This window comes from Armigeres subalbatus, chromosome 3 (genome assembly GCF_024139115.2).
Source record: "Armigeres subalbatus isolate Guangzhou_Male chromosome 3, GZ_Asu_2, whole genome shotgun sequence".
Taxonomy (NCBI): domain Eukaryota; kingdom Metazoa; phylum Arthropoda; class Insecta; order Diptera; family Culicidae; genus Armigeres; species Armigeres subalbatus.
The window spans coordinates 157,822,467-157,839,638 of record NC_085141.1 but is presented as its reverse complement, the minus strand read 5'-3'; the positions used below and the strand labels follow the sequence as shown (position 1 = coordinate 157,839,638).

General features: G+C 44.6%; 1 long non-coding RNA gene across 1 annotated transcript in view; it reads left to right on the top strand.

Moving 5' to 3' along the window:
- The first annotated feature begins 978 nt into the window (after positions 1-978).
- Positions 979-17,172, top strand: part of LOC134227160 (uncharacterized) — a 41,129-nt gene continuing 24,935 nt past the window's right edge. Inside the window, exon 1 of the long non-coding RNA XR_009983623.1 lies at positions 979-1,730. This is a non-coding gene — a long non-coding RNA (uncharacterized LOC134227160). The remainder of the gene's footprint in view (positions 1,731-17,172) is intronic.

Sequence of the window (17,172 nt, the reverse complement as noted above, 5' to 3'; positions counted from 1 at the left end):
ATAACTGAAATAGCAGGCGTAGAGAGCCACTGTATGAGAGCTAGCATCCACTATTTTGTTACGATTTTAAGAAGCAGCAAACGGGACAAGAGCAATTCCTTGTTCGCAGTTTCACTACTTAAAATCGATCCAAAATCGTGAAGGTTAACCTCTCCCAGTAATTTCTTCGCTCTTGGACGGAGAATACAAATCTTGAAAAGAAGAGCTCTCTCTAAGAGAAAAATCACTTTTCCAGATTAGAATCTCTTACAACGGAAAAGAATTACTGCGACTTGTTTATCCTGGGTGGAAATATGATTGAAGGTTTTACAACCAGAACTCCTGACCTAACCTGAGTGGACAGTCTCTATTGTTGAATGTTTAGCAATTTTGCGAAACAGAGCTCCTCTTCACGGAAAAATCGTTTGGCAAAATTGAGGAACGCTCAACAAGAGGAGGGCCACGCTTAAGACCTGCATTGAAATCCCTTCAGTGGACAGTCTCTATTATTGAATGTTTAGCAATTTTGCGAAACAGAGCTCCTCTTCACGGAAAAATCGTTTTGCAAAATTGAGGAACGTTCAATAAGAGGAGGGCCACGCCTAAGTCCTATATTGAAATCCTATTAGTGGACAGTCTCTATTATTGAATGTTTAGCAATTTTGCGAAACAGAGCTCCTCTTCACGGAAAAATCGTTTTGCAAAATTAAGGAACGTTCAATAAGAGGAGGGCCACGCCTAAGTCCTATATTGAAATCCTATTAGTGGACAGTCTCTATTATTGAATGTTATGTGATCTTAGGGCAAGAACTTTTCTTCCAGAAAATATCATCCCAATAAATCAATCAACATTCAACAAGAGGAGGGCCGCAGAGATCCATGCAACTTTTCCCATTCTTCCCCTGAAAAAAAAAAACAATAGTTTTTTATGGAGAGAGGGATGAATGTAACCTCTCATTTCGGTTCCATTTGACTTCATTATGATTTTTGTATATAATTTATTAATTAACTTTATTATGGTAATTTAACTTAAATAAAATAAAACTAGAACTAAGCATGAATTGAACTGAACTTAAAATAATAATTGAATTTGAAATAATACAAATATATAAATATCGATAACCTTACCCACCTGAACACCCCCATTCCCCGATCAACACTGCACCCGTTCTCATCAAGCCACAGTAAACCATAACTACCGTGCACGCTCCCACACACTGAGAGCGCACCCCATAAAACCGGCTGTCATCGCTGGAAAATTGATCAGAAGGAAATAAAGTTGACCCGTGCCAAAGTGTGAAGTGGTAAAGTGCGCCATTCGATTAGAACCAGAATAACGTTACCCGCTGGTGAGCCTATCACTGGAGTGCGACATCATTTGTGTCCGGAAGAAGAAACCGTCGGGAGAGTGAAGAAGAAGCCGCCATCGAGCGAAACTCGTGTGGAATCCGGCAAATCAGTGCTTTCGAAAAAAAAACCGTTTTGCTTCGTCCGGTTAGTTGCCGCTCCGGAAAAGAGGACCCGGCTGGCGCGCCACGTTTTCGACAGATCCGTCTGTGCTTCGTGCAGGCAGTTGCCCCAAGAGCCGGCTGGCACGCCACGTTTTCGACCATCGATCTGTGAGTAAAGGCAAGCGTCCGAGTAATGAAGGAAGACACTAGGCTCATGTGTTCAGCACACCGCCATCGCTTAACCCGGAGGTCACCGTGTCACGGATCGCCCAGAGACTCCATCCACCGTCAGATGCACTGGTAATGTGTTACACCCTATTATCCTTTTCCGAATCCATCTCCAAGAATGTTTTAAAAAAACATGAAATAAGAATGTAATTAAATAATGTTAAGTTAACCTATTTAAATTGTTATAATTTATCAGACGCATTCCTTCTCTTTCTCTACTCTTTCGAATTGTTCGCTTTGATTTTTTTAAGGGAAGCTTTTCCGACCAATTTCCTAAAGGAGCCTTAACAGACGACCCTGAAAAAAAGTAAGTAACTCGATCTATCTAAAGAAATTATATAACAAAACCTAATTACCTATAATGAAATTGTTGCGTGGCAAAATAATTATTAGCTATTAGCTAATTTAGTTAAGTAGCCAGGGTACCCCACATTATACCGGCCCGTTTGGAGTCATCATGTGGCACTTGGTCTTAACATTCGTTTTCTTTTTAAATTCTACAACATTTCACGCTTACCCCCCCATATTAGTCATATGTACAACGAATGCTTGACTATTACTATACTAAGTATAGTAAAAGACCGGGAGTAATCATGGGGCCAGCCATCACCAGGAAACAACGTCAAATAAAGTGCTACAGAAATCAGAAGTGGGGTTACTCAGCTAATCCATTCAAAATCGAACCCACACTCCACAGCACATGGGTCTAGACGATTGACGATTGATGTCGCTAACCGCACGGCCACGAGGCCCACTTTATATATAATTTACTTACTATGCTAACGCACTCGACTTCAAGGGTGGTAATCTTCACTACCCGTCGATCGCAAGCTATGATAGTAACCTATCGGTCTGTATTATAAACTCGCGTAGGAGACGAGCACCCCGACAACAAATACCGCGCGGGATCCGCAATGACCTCTATATCTACATACGAAGATCACCGCAACCCACCCGCGACGTTTTTGTTGTCGGGGTGAGCATGGTGTTCACTGCATCACAGTAGTCTCTACTGCAGCTGCTGGTTTTGTTCAACACGCCACCAGCGCTATAGTTTCGTCATAATCTGTTGAGACGCTGTGTTCACCACATTCCATATAACCTCTTCCCGACACATCCTCTCAAAGAGGTTGTCCGGGGTTGTATCCATGCCGCTGACCATCTAATTGCGGGCATGCAAACATCACATGCTCTGTCGATTCTACCTCACCTACACATTCCGGGCACTCCACAGAATCTGCGAACCCGAACCTATGCAGGAACTTTTTAAAGCAGCCATGTTCAGACAACACCTGTGATAGGTGGAAGTTGACCTGACCATGCTAATCCAATTCGAAACCTCCGGAATCAGTCCTTTGATTGCATAGTCCCATGCTCTTTGCCATTTTAGAAATGCAGCTGCTCTCTTGAAACGTCGCACTTGCACCGAGTGCCTGTCGTTGAAGCATTCAACATCTTCGTCCAGAAGTATGTCTTTCGGGATCATCCCAGCAAAGACACTCACCGCCTCATAAGATATGGTGCGGTATGCGCTTGCAATCCGCAGACACATTAGCCGTTGTACCCTGATTAAATTCTTAACATTGCACCTCTCTCTCTAGTGCTTTGGACCATTCTGGTACACCGTATCGGATAATAGACAATGCTACACCCACTATAAGCCTACGCACTTGACTCTGCACACAGACATCATTCGCGATGAAGATTTTATCGCCAATGAAGTCCTTTGGCATACACAATTGAAGTTGCTCGTAAAATTGAGCTTTTCGTCGATCATCACGCGGAGTTAACTGTGCAGGTCCCTATGTTTATCCTCGCTTCCTGCAACCCATGGTGGTTATGCACCACAACAACCTCAGTGTTGCGATGTGCTAACGCCAACCTCCTTGAGTTGAGCCATTCTTCGACTCTGCTGATCGCGTATTCAACTTCGTCGAGAGTGTCGCCTGTGACCTCTAGCCTTCTATTTTCACACCTGTCGGAAGATTTAAGCACAATACTCCGTCACACATGATATTCCATAGAACCTGTTGGTCGTACCAACTGGAGGGTCGTCTTCCGAAATAATGAACCGTCACGATGATTCAAGGTTGGTTAAAATTTCCTTTAATTTTACAATAGTTAGCGTTTATAATGTGGGTGTAATATATTCGCTTACGTTTAGTGCCTCCAACTATTGTTACTACCGCAACTTCGATTAGCCAAGCCTCGTTCCAGACTAGGTCGTTATTTCTACATTATAATTGGTTGAATTATTTAGGATAAGTTTTCACTAGTTCATTTACACGTTAGGAATTTGATCTCTTACCATTTAGGCTTTTAGAAATAATACGATAATAAATTGCCACAAACTATCGGCTAATGTATGGTATATGATGATCTAAATTAGATAAGAAGATAAACGTTTAGGTATCTAAAGCAATGCAAATTCAGAGTATAGTTACACCTTGATACTTAAGCACTATAAATGTAATAGTAAATAGTAAATTCAATTCAGTAGTTTAACTTTTCAGCCTTTACAAATTATTTACTTTTAAATCATTTGTCTACACATGAGTTCACGTTTCATGAATCAGCATTTTTCCTTCTGCCTCTTCTGTCATCTCTGATACAGACGTCGTGTGTCATATCTATCGATCTGCATGTCAAATGTAACGATATCGATAAGAGCATTGGATTGCGATGGTAGGTGCGTACGTCCGAGGACGTCACACTCCCCCCTGGTATGCGAAACAGATCTTCAAGTTCGCTTACACAACATCGCGCCGAACATCCAACACCGCTAACTTAACAGTCGGTCGCTCGTAAACTCCATGAACAGTTTGAACGGTTGCCTTGCGAGTTTGCCCTCCACTAGTTACCACTCCGATTACCCGTCCCTTGGGCCAACAGTTTCTGGGATGCTCATGATCCACGATGACTACGATGTCACCCTCCTCAAGAGGTTTCGCCTTCTTGTGCCACTTCGTACGTCGTGTTATGTCGGGTAGGTAGTCCCGAATCCAGCGCTTCCAGAAGAGATTCGCCAGCCATTGGGATGTCGGATGTCCTCGTCGCAATGCCGCAGTGAACCATCCGAGGAGCCCAAAAGAAAGTGGTTGGGCGTTAGGGCTGGTGCTGCTTCGTCATCGATTGGCACGTGAGTAAGAGGGCGCGTGTTAAGTACACCTTCTACTTCTGTTAGGGCATTCCTCAGTTCCTCGTCAGTTGGGCGCCGTGCGTGCAAGGCTTCGGCCAGGTTCCGTTTGACCGACTGTACGAGTCGCTCCCAAATTCCTCCCATGTGGGGCGACGCAGGTGGGTTGAACTGCCACGATGTAGACGACGTAATGAACTCCCGCATCAGCTGATTCCGGTCAACTTTTTGGTAGAGCTCCTGTAGCGTTCGGTTGGCACCTACAAAGTTTGTGCCCCTATCGCTATAGAAACTAACTGGCGTACCTCTTCGCGCGATGAAGTTCCTCAACGCCATTATGCAGGAACTTGTCGTTAAGGAATGAGCTACCTCGATGTGGACGGCTCTTATTGTCAAACATGTCAGTAGAACCCCCCACCTTTTCTCGACCCTTCGACCCACAATTACTTCTATTGGACCAAAATAATCGACCCCACATGTGCGAACGGCCTCGTGTGTGCGGATAGTCTGGCCACTGGAAGATCGGCCATCTCCGGCGGTTGAGGGACAGCGTCGCGATTTTTGCACCACTGGCAGTTTCTACGGATCGTGGCAAGTGTTTGTCTCAAGCGAAAAATGCTATACTTTTGGCGAACCTCGTTGACTGCGATGTCATAGTTTCGATGGAGGTACTTTTCGTGATAGTGTGCCAAGAGTAGCGATGTTACTGGATGCTTAGGTGGTAGAATAACAGGATTCTTCGCGTCGCTGTGGAGATACGCACACACGCCGGTTCTACTCTTCATCCGCAATACTCCTGAGTCGTCCACAAATGGGCTCAGCTTGTACAGCGGACTCGCCTTTGGAATTTGTTTTCCCCTTTCTTCTTTAGCCACCAACACTGCAACCTCGTCATGGTATATGTCACGTTGCGCTTGCCGATAATGGTGTGCTTCCGCACTGCGAAGCTCTTCCCGCATGAGTGGTCCAGCAATTAAGGGAACTTTCCTACAGCTCCGTTGAATGTTCGTGCAGAAACGAAGCACGTATCCGGTCACTATCAACAGTCGTCGCCAACTCGAAAACCTGCTGACATCGATAACCGATTCGGAAACACTGATGTGGAACAATACGCTGGGTCTCATCTCTTCCTCGGTAGAGATCTTTACTGGAAGGCTGGGCCACTTCTCTGTTGCTTGCATCAGGAACTCTGGACCCTTGAACCACCTGCTCTCCGACGATAGGTCAGGTCGATCTCGCCATCTGGTCCCATCATCAGCGACATTAGATCGAGTCGGAACCCATCTCCAATCGTGGATGTCCGTAGATTCCAATATTTCGCTGATTCTTGATCCGACGAAAGCACTGTATCGCTTGTGGTCGGCACGCAGCCAACAGAGCACAACTCCAAAATGTACGCTTCCATATGTTCATCGTCAGGCTTCGTGTTACATTGGCAGCCAATCGACACCCCAGAACTGCGGCTTGCAGCTCTAACCGTGGGATTGAGGTGTATTTCATCGGTGATACTCGAGTCTTAGCCGCAACCAGAGAACATTCCAGCTGGTCACCTTTCGTAAATCGCAGAAACACAACGGCTGACATAGCACTTTCGCTGGCATCAACGAAGACGTGCATATCTACTGCAGCCTCTTCTATCGACAATACAACTTGCCGGTAGCACCTTGGGATCCGTAATTTCTCCAAGTCCGGAAGAAGATGGAGCCACGTACGCCACCTCTCAAACAGATTTTCAGGGATAGGTTCATTCATTGGCGTAACTACCTCCGATGCCTAGGGGGGGCTATAGCCCTTTTATATTTTTTCTCGAAATTGACCCCCTTTTTGAAAATTCTCGAACATTTTAACATCTCATCAAGTTATCAGCGGTAATGTGACAAATGCAGTCCAACCACCTAAGGCAATTGCGGATCCATCACACTCATTCATATTATTCTCTTTTCTCAAGCACGTGTGCACGTGTGAGCAACAACTCACAGTCTATGTTTAATTGCGCTCGACTAGCGTCAGGCAGTGGATATATTTGCATACTTCATAAATATTCTATCTATCTCAAATGAAAAAAAAAATAGTGCAACTTTCCATGGATTCCGCCGAGAATCTTCCAAGAATTCTGATGAGAATCCGACGGGAATCTCTAAATATATCGACATGAATCCTTCAAGAATACCGATGGGAGACTCCAGGGATCATCATCCACCAGAGATTTCGGAGGGAATGTTTCAGGAATTCCAACGGAAAAATTTTAAGGATTCCGACGAGAATGTACCAGGGATCCTTCATCCCCTTCAGGAATTTGAAGGGGAATATTCCAGGGATTTCGTCGAAAACCCTCCAGGAATTCCAATATGATGGTTCCAGGTATTTCATGAGCAATGTTCCAGGGATGAAGATTCCGAAGCAATCCGTCGAAGGACTTCGAAGCAAATCGTCGAGCGACTCCGAATTAATCCTTCAGTTATTTCGAAAAGAATCCTCCAGCGATCCCGAAGGGATCGAATCCTCCAGCGATCCAAGGATGTAGAAGCAAATCGTTGAGGGATTCCGATGCAAATCATCAAAGGATTTCGAAGCAAATCGTCGAATGGTTAAAAAAAAATCGTTAAGGGACTCTGAACAAAATCTATGAGAAATTCTGAAGCAAACCGTCGATGTATTCCGAAACGAAACGTCGAATGATTCTGAAGCAATTCTTCGCAGGATTCCGAAGCTAATCGTCATCCGGATTCCTCGTCTAGAGAACACAGACTCCGAATTAAATCTTCAAAGGATTACGAAGCAAATCGCCGAAGGATTCTGATTTGTCAAGGAATTCCTAAACCAATCTTAAAACGAATCTGGAGATATTCCGGAGCAAATCAACGAGAGATTCTAAAGCAAATTCTCCATGGATTTTAAAGGGTATTTTTCACAGATTCCCAAGGGTATTGCTTAACAATACTGGAAAGAATTCAGTAGGCATTCTTCTGGATTACGATAAATCCGAAAAGAATTCTTTAGAGATTGAAGTGAGAATTTTGCTCGGATTCTGATGAGAATCCTTCTCAGATGCTGATGGATGATGGGAATCTTTCTCAGAATTCAGAAACAAGCTAATTTTTCTTCCACTCATTTCATTAAGTATGATAGAGTAAATATGAGAGATAACTCTTTAGTCTTCAAACTTTTTCGGTAATTCATTATGCTATATGTTGAAAACTGATATCACTGCTAACTAACTTATCAAATCCTAGGGGGGGCTAATTTTTTTTCTAGGGAGGGCTAAGCCCCCCCTAGCCCCCCCTTATTTACGCCAATGGGTTCATCCCAATCAATCCCAGTACGCCACACCTCCTGAAGCAGGATTTTCAGTAGAACCAAATAGTGATCTATCAGCTCTACAGGATCGTAGATGGTCATCAGAGTTCGCTGAATCAAATCTCGTCCATCCGATCTTGTACTTGAACACATCATCCTGCGTATCCCACCACATACCGAGGATTTTCTGGCTCGCTAACTCGGAAGTTATATTCAAATCCTTCTCTGTTGACTGCTCTGCATTCATTTTCGACAGCACCAGCGATGAGTTGGAGACCCAGTTGCGGATTTCAAATCCACCCTGCATGTGGATATAACGTACCGATTGAGATAGCTCGACGATTTCTTCCTCCGTTTCGGCGCTCAAAACCATGTCGTCCACATAGTGTCGTTTCTTGATCACCGCTACTGCTTCCGGATATTCGTCTACGTATCTGTCTGCGTTGCTGTTCTTCACGAACTGGGCTATAGCAGGAGAACAGCTCGCCCCAAAGGTCATTACCTGCATGACATAAGTCCTAGGCTCACCATGTTCCACGATACTGCGCCACAGAAACCGCTGACAGTGCTGATCTTCCGGAACTATCCGTACCTGGTGGAACATCTCCCGAATGTCAGCACACACGCCTACTCGATGCTCACAAAACTGATACAGAATGCCAACTAACGACGTCAACTGATCGGGACCAGTAAGGAGTGCCGAAGTCAGTGATGTTCCGTAAGCTGTGGCGGCGGCATCCCAAACGATACGTACCTTTCCAGGTTTATTCGGGTTGTAAACCGGGAAAATCGGTAGATACCACACTCGTTCACGCTTCTCCGACAGTTCTTCTGGTGTTAGTTCGCGAATGTAGTTTTTCGAAATGTATTCCACGATTTTCTCGTTCAAAACGTTCGCCAGTTCCGTATCCTTCGCCATGCGTTTCTCCAGGCATTTCCACCGACGGATTGCGACTGCCTTGTTATCCGGTAGCCGAATTCTATCAGAGCGCCATAAAAGGCCAGTTTCGTACCGCTCTCCAATGAAGTGTGTCCGAGATTCCAACAAAAACATTGCTCGCTCGTCATCCTTAGATAGTCGTTCGAGCTGGTTGGGCTTGACTACCAGACTGTCGATAGCAAAGTAGTCTTTGACCGTCTGGTTTAAGTGCGTCATGCTTTCTTCGCTACACGTACAAATGTGATAGGTGTGACTAGTACTCGAGGAATTTTTCGTGGCCCAGCCACCGTACACCGACCATCCGAGATTGGTTTTTACAGCAATTGGGTCGCCAATCTTGCCCTCACGACTTTTCCGCACCAGCATAACATTAGCGTGCCTCAATCCAATCAGTATCCGTGGACGAACGTTCGTGTATGATTCCACAGGAAGTCCCTGCAGGTATCGATGCTGTTTAGTGAGTTGAGTCATATCCAAAGACTGGAAGGGTAATTGCAGCTCTTCCACCGTTCTCACATCTTGCAGTAACAGCCGCTTTCCTCCTCTTCCGGCGACCACAAGCTCGACACTCTGTGAATCGGATTCGTAGCGATGAGTACCACCCGTCCATTTCAGGCAGAGCGGATGAATGGTTCCGGACAGCCTCAGCTCCTCGGCTAGTTGCTGGTCGATGAGCGTAAGTTCGGATCCATCGTCCAGGAAAGCGTGACATTTTAGCTGTATTCCGTTTCCAAACAACGTCACTGGCAAGTAGCGAAGCGAGCCCGTGCCGGTTTGATGTGTATTGACGTTGCGTTCCTCGTTCTGCCTCGAAGGGCCGCTCCTATTGGCTTGGTGGCGTTTGTGCTAGTAAGTCCTTGTGAAGCAAGACGTGATGCTTGAAGGTGCATCCGTTCTTCCCACACTCTCCAGAATTGCAGCCACCTTTATGCTGCCGAAGACATTTGCGGCAGAAGTTGAATCCACGTACTGTTGCCCACCTTGCTTCGTACGACAGCTCAAGAAATCGCTTGCATTTTCCAAGATATTTGCAATCTTCTTTGCACGCGGGACATGCTTTGTTTCCTCCGCTCACTCCGGCCACCGTCGATCTTTCTTGGGTTGGGTATACAGTATGAGTCCTATCCTTGGAAAGAACTTCTGCGTGAGTGTTCACATACTTCTCCTTTCGGTTTCCTTTTATCTCCTGATTCTTGCCTCCGCGGCACTGAGGCTCGAAAACAACGGTAACATCTTCCGCCAAGCTGTATATCCACTGGCTGAACGTGGACAACTTTACCTCTGGCAAGTTTCTCTTGTACCGCGCCCAATCCAGCTTTATTTGAGGGGGCAGTTTCTGGACAAATTCTTTTAGGAGCGTCGCATCACACATATACTCCTTTCCACCGCAAGCTTTTACAGTGGCACAGAGATTCTGGACCTCCAGAGCATAATCGATCAGCTTGTCCATGGCATCTGGCTTGATAGTCGGCATCGATATAATCTTCTCCTTCAGGTATTCAATTATCGTTTCCGGTCTACCGAAGCGTAGTTTCAGTGCACTGATTGCTCTGCCTACCGTTTCAGGCCGCATCAAGAAACTACGAACAGCGTTAAATGCATCTCCCTTCAAACAGTTCCTCAAACGGATCATGTTCTCCGCTTCCGTGTACCCACACATAGCCGTTGTATCTTCATACGTGGACAAGAACATTGGCCATTCCTCCGGATTACCGCTGAACTTGGGCAGCTCACGAGGTACAACCTGTCGTGCTGCAATCTCATCCTTCGAGAGTCTTTTGCTGCTTCTCAGGGAGTGTTGCCGGCCTGTAACTGGTCGACTACTACCACATATTTCAACTTTCTTGGATGTTTCACTCTTCGCTCTTTGGTGTCTTCGCCCTGCTCGTTCGTCATAGGGTTGTGCTTCTTCTTCACTGCCATCACAATTGGTTCCACCGAAGGATGAAAGTTCTTCTTCACCCTTTGTCCCGGTACCAGACGTTTCTTCTTCGCTTGAGTCTTCTATGCTGGTTTCCTTGTATGACGAACGCTTATCTTTCACTTTGGTTTCGCTGCGATGGTTCAACCACTGTTCCACCTTGTGATGACCATTATGCTGATCAATGACTGATTCGCCACTGCCTTCCAAATCGGCCATCTCCTTTAGAACAGCGAACTTCTTTTCAGCTAGTTCCCGCTTGCGCCGCATCTCTTCTTGCATCAGTGTCTCTTCAGCCTCGATCTGTTGAAGTTCCACATCCAAACGCGCCTTGACTGATTTCCGTGATGCTGCTGATATTGATGAACCAGCCTTGCTCACCCTTGCTTTCGTCGCTACCTGTGCATCATCTCCGCTCCGTCTAGTATCTGCAACTGCATCCTCGCCATTCGCCGCCGTATCACAAACATCATGTTTCCGCCCCGTCGTTGGAATCACTTTCTTCGTACCCTTTGTAGCTGTTGCTCGAGTTGTCCTCTTCCGTAACGTCACCGCCAATTTCTGTGTGGAGGTTTTCCTTCTGGATTTCGTTGCCTTGGTTGCTTTCGCAGTAGCGCATTCCAAGCAGATCCAACTGCAGCCCTGAATATCCTCTGAAACTCCCACGCACACGAAATGGTGCCACACATCACATGTATCGCACTGCACCATTTGGTCGTCGTCCGGTTTATCGCACAACTTACAACTACCTCGAGCCACCGGTGTGGTCTCACACGCCGCGTTGGGGGGATTTAACGAATTGGGGGTCGAGCTCGCGAAAATAGCGCCTTTTGGGTCATTACTTAGGGGTTGTCTAGACGGGTCTTTAGGGGGTTCTTTATTGCCTGACTTTGAATTGGAAGGAGATGTTTGCCGCTTACCTGAGGTACATTTGGCTCTGCTGTTAGCATCCATACCTGGTTCCGACATAGCCTGCCGCGGTAAACGAAATTTTAATATGTTGGTCGTACCAACTGGAGGGTCGTCTTCCGAAATAATGAACCGTCACGATGATTCAAGGTTGGTTAAAATTTCCTTTAATTTTACAATAGTTAGCGTTTATAATGTGGGTGTAATATATTCGCTTACGTTTAGTGCCTCCAACTATTGTTACTACCGAAACTTCGATTAGCCAAGCCTCGATCCAGACTAGGTCGTTATTTCTACATTATAATTGGTTGAACTATTTAGGATAAGTTTTCACTAGTTCATTTACACGTTAGGAATTTGATCTCTTACCATTTAGGCTTTTAGAAATAATACGATAATAAATTGCCACAAACTATCGGCTAATGTATGGTATATGATGATCTAAATTAGATAAGAAGATAAACGTTTAGGTATCTAAAGCAATGCAAATTCAGAGTATAATTACACCTTGATATTTAAGCACTATAAATGTAATAGTAAATAGTAAATTCAATTCAGTAGTTTAACTTTTCAGCCTTTACAAATTATTTACTTTTAAATCATTTGTCTACACATGAGTTCACGTTTCATGAATCAGCATTTTTCCTTCTGCCTCTTCTGTCATCTCTGATACAGACGTCGTGTGTCATATCTATCGATCTGCATGTCAAATGTAACGATATCGATAAGAGCATTGGATTGCGATGGTAGGTGCGTACGTCCGAGGACGTCACAGAACCGGTCCGAGGATCGATTCCTGTGGAACACCTGCAGACACTTCAATCGACTGCTGACCAGCGTCGGCGTCGACTAACAATATCCTGTTCTGAAAATAGGTTTTCAGAATCCTGCACAGATAATCCGGGACTCTCAAACGATGCAGGGAATCAGCTATAGCTGCCCAGCTATCATTATTAAATGCATTCTTTACATCTAGTGTAATCAATGCACAGTACCTAATACCTCTCCTATTTGAACCACGCGCTATCTTAGCCGTTACCGACCGAAATGTTTCGATGGTAGAACGGCCTTTGCGGAACCCATACTGGTTGCTTGATAAGCCACCAGCATACTCCGTATAGTCCGTTAATCTATCCAGGATCACCCTTTCTAGCAACTTACCAGTTGTGTCGAATAGGCAAATTGGTCTGTATGCCGATGGCTTTCCCGGGGATTTCCCAGGCCTAAACAATAGCACCAACTTCTGCCGTTTCCAATGATCTGGAAAGTTTCCTTCATCCAGGCAACTTTGGAGGCAGCTCCTGAACATATCTAGAGCGTCAAGAATCAGGTCAGGAACACAATCCGGTTTTCTTGTTTTTCTTGTAACGGTCATAAGCTCATCGTTAGTCACTAGCAGTACCACGTTCACTGACTCGTACGGTGTGGCGGACCAGTCCATAAGTCAGGCTTCGGGAAAAAAATCTTACAAGCACCAAGCACGAACATCTTCTTCTCCTGCATCAATGGCTCTACATTCCAACTGGAACTTGGCATGCTTTTCAACTTGGTATTATATTAGCATTTCCTCAGTTATTAATTGAAAGCTTTCTTATGTCCGCCATTGCATGAGTATTTATTTTGTGTGACAAGTAGAGTAGAGTGGGGCAAGAGTACGCACTTAGTTTTAAATCGATCATGTAGCTCTTATGAAGCAAGCTTCTGCATATCAATGTTGACGATTCGTATACTCTTCCTATATGTTACTCAGTGGCAAACATATTGAAATTATTGTAATTCGCTTTAGTAGATCCCTTATTGCAAGACATGTTCAAAACGCACTCTTACCCCACCGGTGGGGTAAGAGTACGCATTTTTCCAATCATGTATTTTAAGTATATATCAACAGAAATAAGAGTAAATAACATTTAAATGATGTTTATTGAAAGTATATTATAGAATGTTTAAAGATTACGTAACTCTGAAAGGGGGAGGGGTCCTAGAAATATGAACTTTTATACAAAAAACTTTGTTTTTTATTATATCAAAAAAAAACTACAGAGGTAAAAATATACGAGGTTTCCTTGGCTTGAAGAAAGGAATTTTCTTTAAAGAAAGATCACTAATTACGTAACATTTAGATGAAATTGTGTTTTCGGACTATGTGGAGGTGTAAAGCAATACCAAATACAATTTCATTATTTCGTTTCAATACTTTGTTCGCTAAGTCCTTTCTAACACCAAATTACTTATCTTTAAGGAGATAATTTGTGATAATTTTCGATTTATGTCACTTTTTTTCTTTGTTGTGGATCTTTACGCTGTGGAACCAGTGTTTTTTTCCAGGCTACTGTCATGCCACAGACAAACAGACGTAACTCTTCGTATAAATTGTTCGAATGATTATCGTCATTCGTTTTACAGAAAATACTACTGCCATCTGGGGCCCTCCTTAGCTGTGCGGTAAGATGCGCGGCTACAAAGCAAGATCATGATAAGGGTGGCTGGTTCGATTCCCGGTGCTGGTCTAGGCAATTTTCGGATTGGAAATTGTCTCGACTTCCCTGGGCATAAAAGTATCATCGTGCTAGCCTCATGATATACGAATGCAAAAATGGTAACCTGGCTTAGAAACCTCGCAGTTAATAACTGTGGAGAAGTGCTTAATGAACACTAAGCTGCGAGGTGGTTCTGTCCCAGTGTGGGGATGTAATGCCAATAAGAAGAAGACTACTGTCATCTATTATCAGAATCACGAGAAGCACAGTCGACCATGATTGATTCTTATTTGACGTTTGCACCTAACGCATACTTCTATATGAATCATCATCATCGTCATCGATGCAGAAAACATTCAGCAGCATGCACACTAATTTAATGTCAAAGCGCTAGCGCCTCTCTTGGCTCAATCGCGTAGCACAGATGTATTTTAAATCAACCGTTAAACACGTGAGCGATGTTGAAATGAGAAATGTTACGTCTGTTTGTCTGTGGTCATGCTATTGTTTAGCCCTTCGCCAAATCGTAGCCAGGATGTCCCGGGCACAATTTTTTTTTCATACTACTTTTCAATGATGACAGCGGTCTATGTCTATTGATGATGATGACACCGCGCTTGTCACAGGCTCGGTTTTTTCGGCCAGAGATACAAGTTTGACAACAGAACTTAAAGGTTCACATGCGTACTCTTGCCGCACCCGTTACTGCGTACTTTTACTCTGTAGCTCCAAGAGTCAAGTGGACTGTATAAACCGAAGGGCTCAGCGTAAGCTAAATAAAAACGCAACCGCAAACGTGAGCTTCTGAATTTGAACTGATGTATTTCCGCTTTTTACACACTCAAAATATTTAGGTTAATAGGGGTAGAAAATAATGCGTTACATAGAGTTTCATTGACACGGAAACAAATATTTGTATGATCAACATCTTCCCGGCCGTTGAAATGACTTAATTTCAAATTTCAGATGTGGTTCTCTCCTCCTCGTCCAGCGGCAACAAGCACAAATACTTCACCGCTCGTTTGATGATCGTGTCCTTGGTCTTCAGAGTAACCACTCGCACGTGGCCGTCCTTCCCTGGATGCAATTCTAAGATACGTGCAAGATTCCACTGAAGTGGTGGAAGATGGTCGTCAACGATTAGCACCAAAGCGCCCACCTTGATACTAGTCGTCGTGAAGTCACGTTGTCGTCGTTGAAGTTCTTGAAGATAGTCGTTTGACCAGGTTCGCCAATACTTCTGCTTCAGGTCCTGCAACACCTGCCATCTAGACAGTCTGCCGTGCTTCATGGCTTCATACGATGGTTCGGATATTGCTTGAAACTCTCTGCCTATCAAAAAATGAGCAGGCGTGATTGCAGTCAAGTCATTTGGATCGTCTGATGATGGCACCAAAGGACGAGAGTTCAACGTAGCCTCAATTTGTGCCAACACTGTCGTCAATTCTTCGTACGAGAGTTTATGATCCGCCAAAATTGGTCGCAGATGAAATTTAGCCGACTTCACCCCAGCCTCCCATATTCCTCCGAAGTGAGGACTACGTGGAGGGATGAAAGACCACTCGATGTTTCGCTCGACACAAAATCGGCCAATTTCGCTAGCTCATTGTTCGCACCGACAAAGTTGGTGGCGTTGTCCGAAAATATTTTCTTAGGTAGACCGCGCCGACTCACAAACCGCTGAAGAGTAGCCAAAAATGCGTCTGTCGATAAATTTGACACTGCTTCCAAATGCATAGCCGGTGTAACCATGTAAACAAAAACGCACACATATCCTTTGGTCAGTACGCACAGAGACCGCTTATTTTAACAAAAATGGTCCGGCGAAATCACTCCCAACGTTGGAGAATGGAAACGCAGCTTGCACTCTGTACTCCGGTAGAGCTCCCATCAGTTGCGTCGCTCTTTTCTGATTAGAACGGTCACATGGTGTACATTTGTGTACCACGTTACGAATCAAAATTGTTGTCTTACAACAGCCAGCAACGCTCGCTGACCGATGTGCATGTTGGTCTTATGCAAGTGGCGAATAATTGCAACGGTCACAGGGTGTTTGGCAGGCATCAAAAGCTGATGTTTACTGCCATACGGAATTTGAGCGTGTCGAATTCTTCCTCCAACACGCAATGTGTCATCTCTTTCGTCGATGAAAGGGTTCAAGCATTTCAGCGGATACTTGAAGTTCCCTTCTTCCGTCAAGGCTCGAATTTCGTTTTTGAAGCACTCTTTCTGGATCAGTCTCACAATCAGTAACAATGCACGTTTCATTTCGTCCGCAGTAGGAAATCCCTTCGCAATTTGTCTTCTTCCGTTCCGAATGTAGTCAGTGAAACGAACCACGTAGGCCATGGATCGTTGCATGATGGAAAATCGGCTTATGTTGTCAAACAATTTCAGTCGTTGGCTTTCGGTCGATGTGAAAAGAGTAACTACTCGTAATTCTGGAAGACCTACCTCCGAAACCGGTGATGGTGTATCAATTTGGAAATTCCTTCGCTTCAAGATTTCAGGACCGTTCCACCAAATTCGATGTCCTTGCAGTTGATTCGGTTGAACGCCTCTAGAAATAAGATCGGCAGGGTTCATCTTCGTTGGAATATATCGCCACTCAAACTGGTTGGTCAGCATCTGGATCTCCTTCACTCGATTCCCAACGTAAAGCTTCAACTCATCTGGCGACTTGTTGATCCAACAGAGTACTATCTGAGAATCGCTCCACAGTACAACAGATTCGAACTGTATTTCCATTGCGTCGACCAACTTAACAACAAGACGAGATAACAGAAGAGCCGCCTGTAGCTCCCCACGTGGAGTTGTAATTTCCTTTTTAGTTC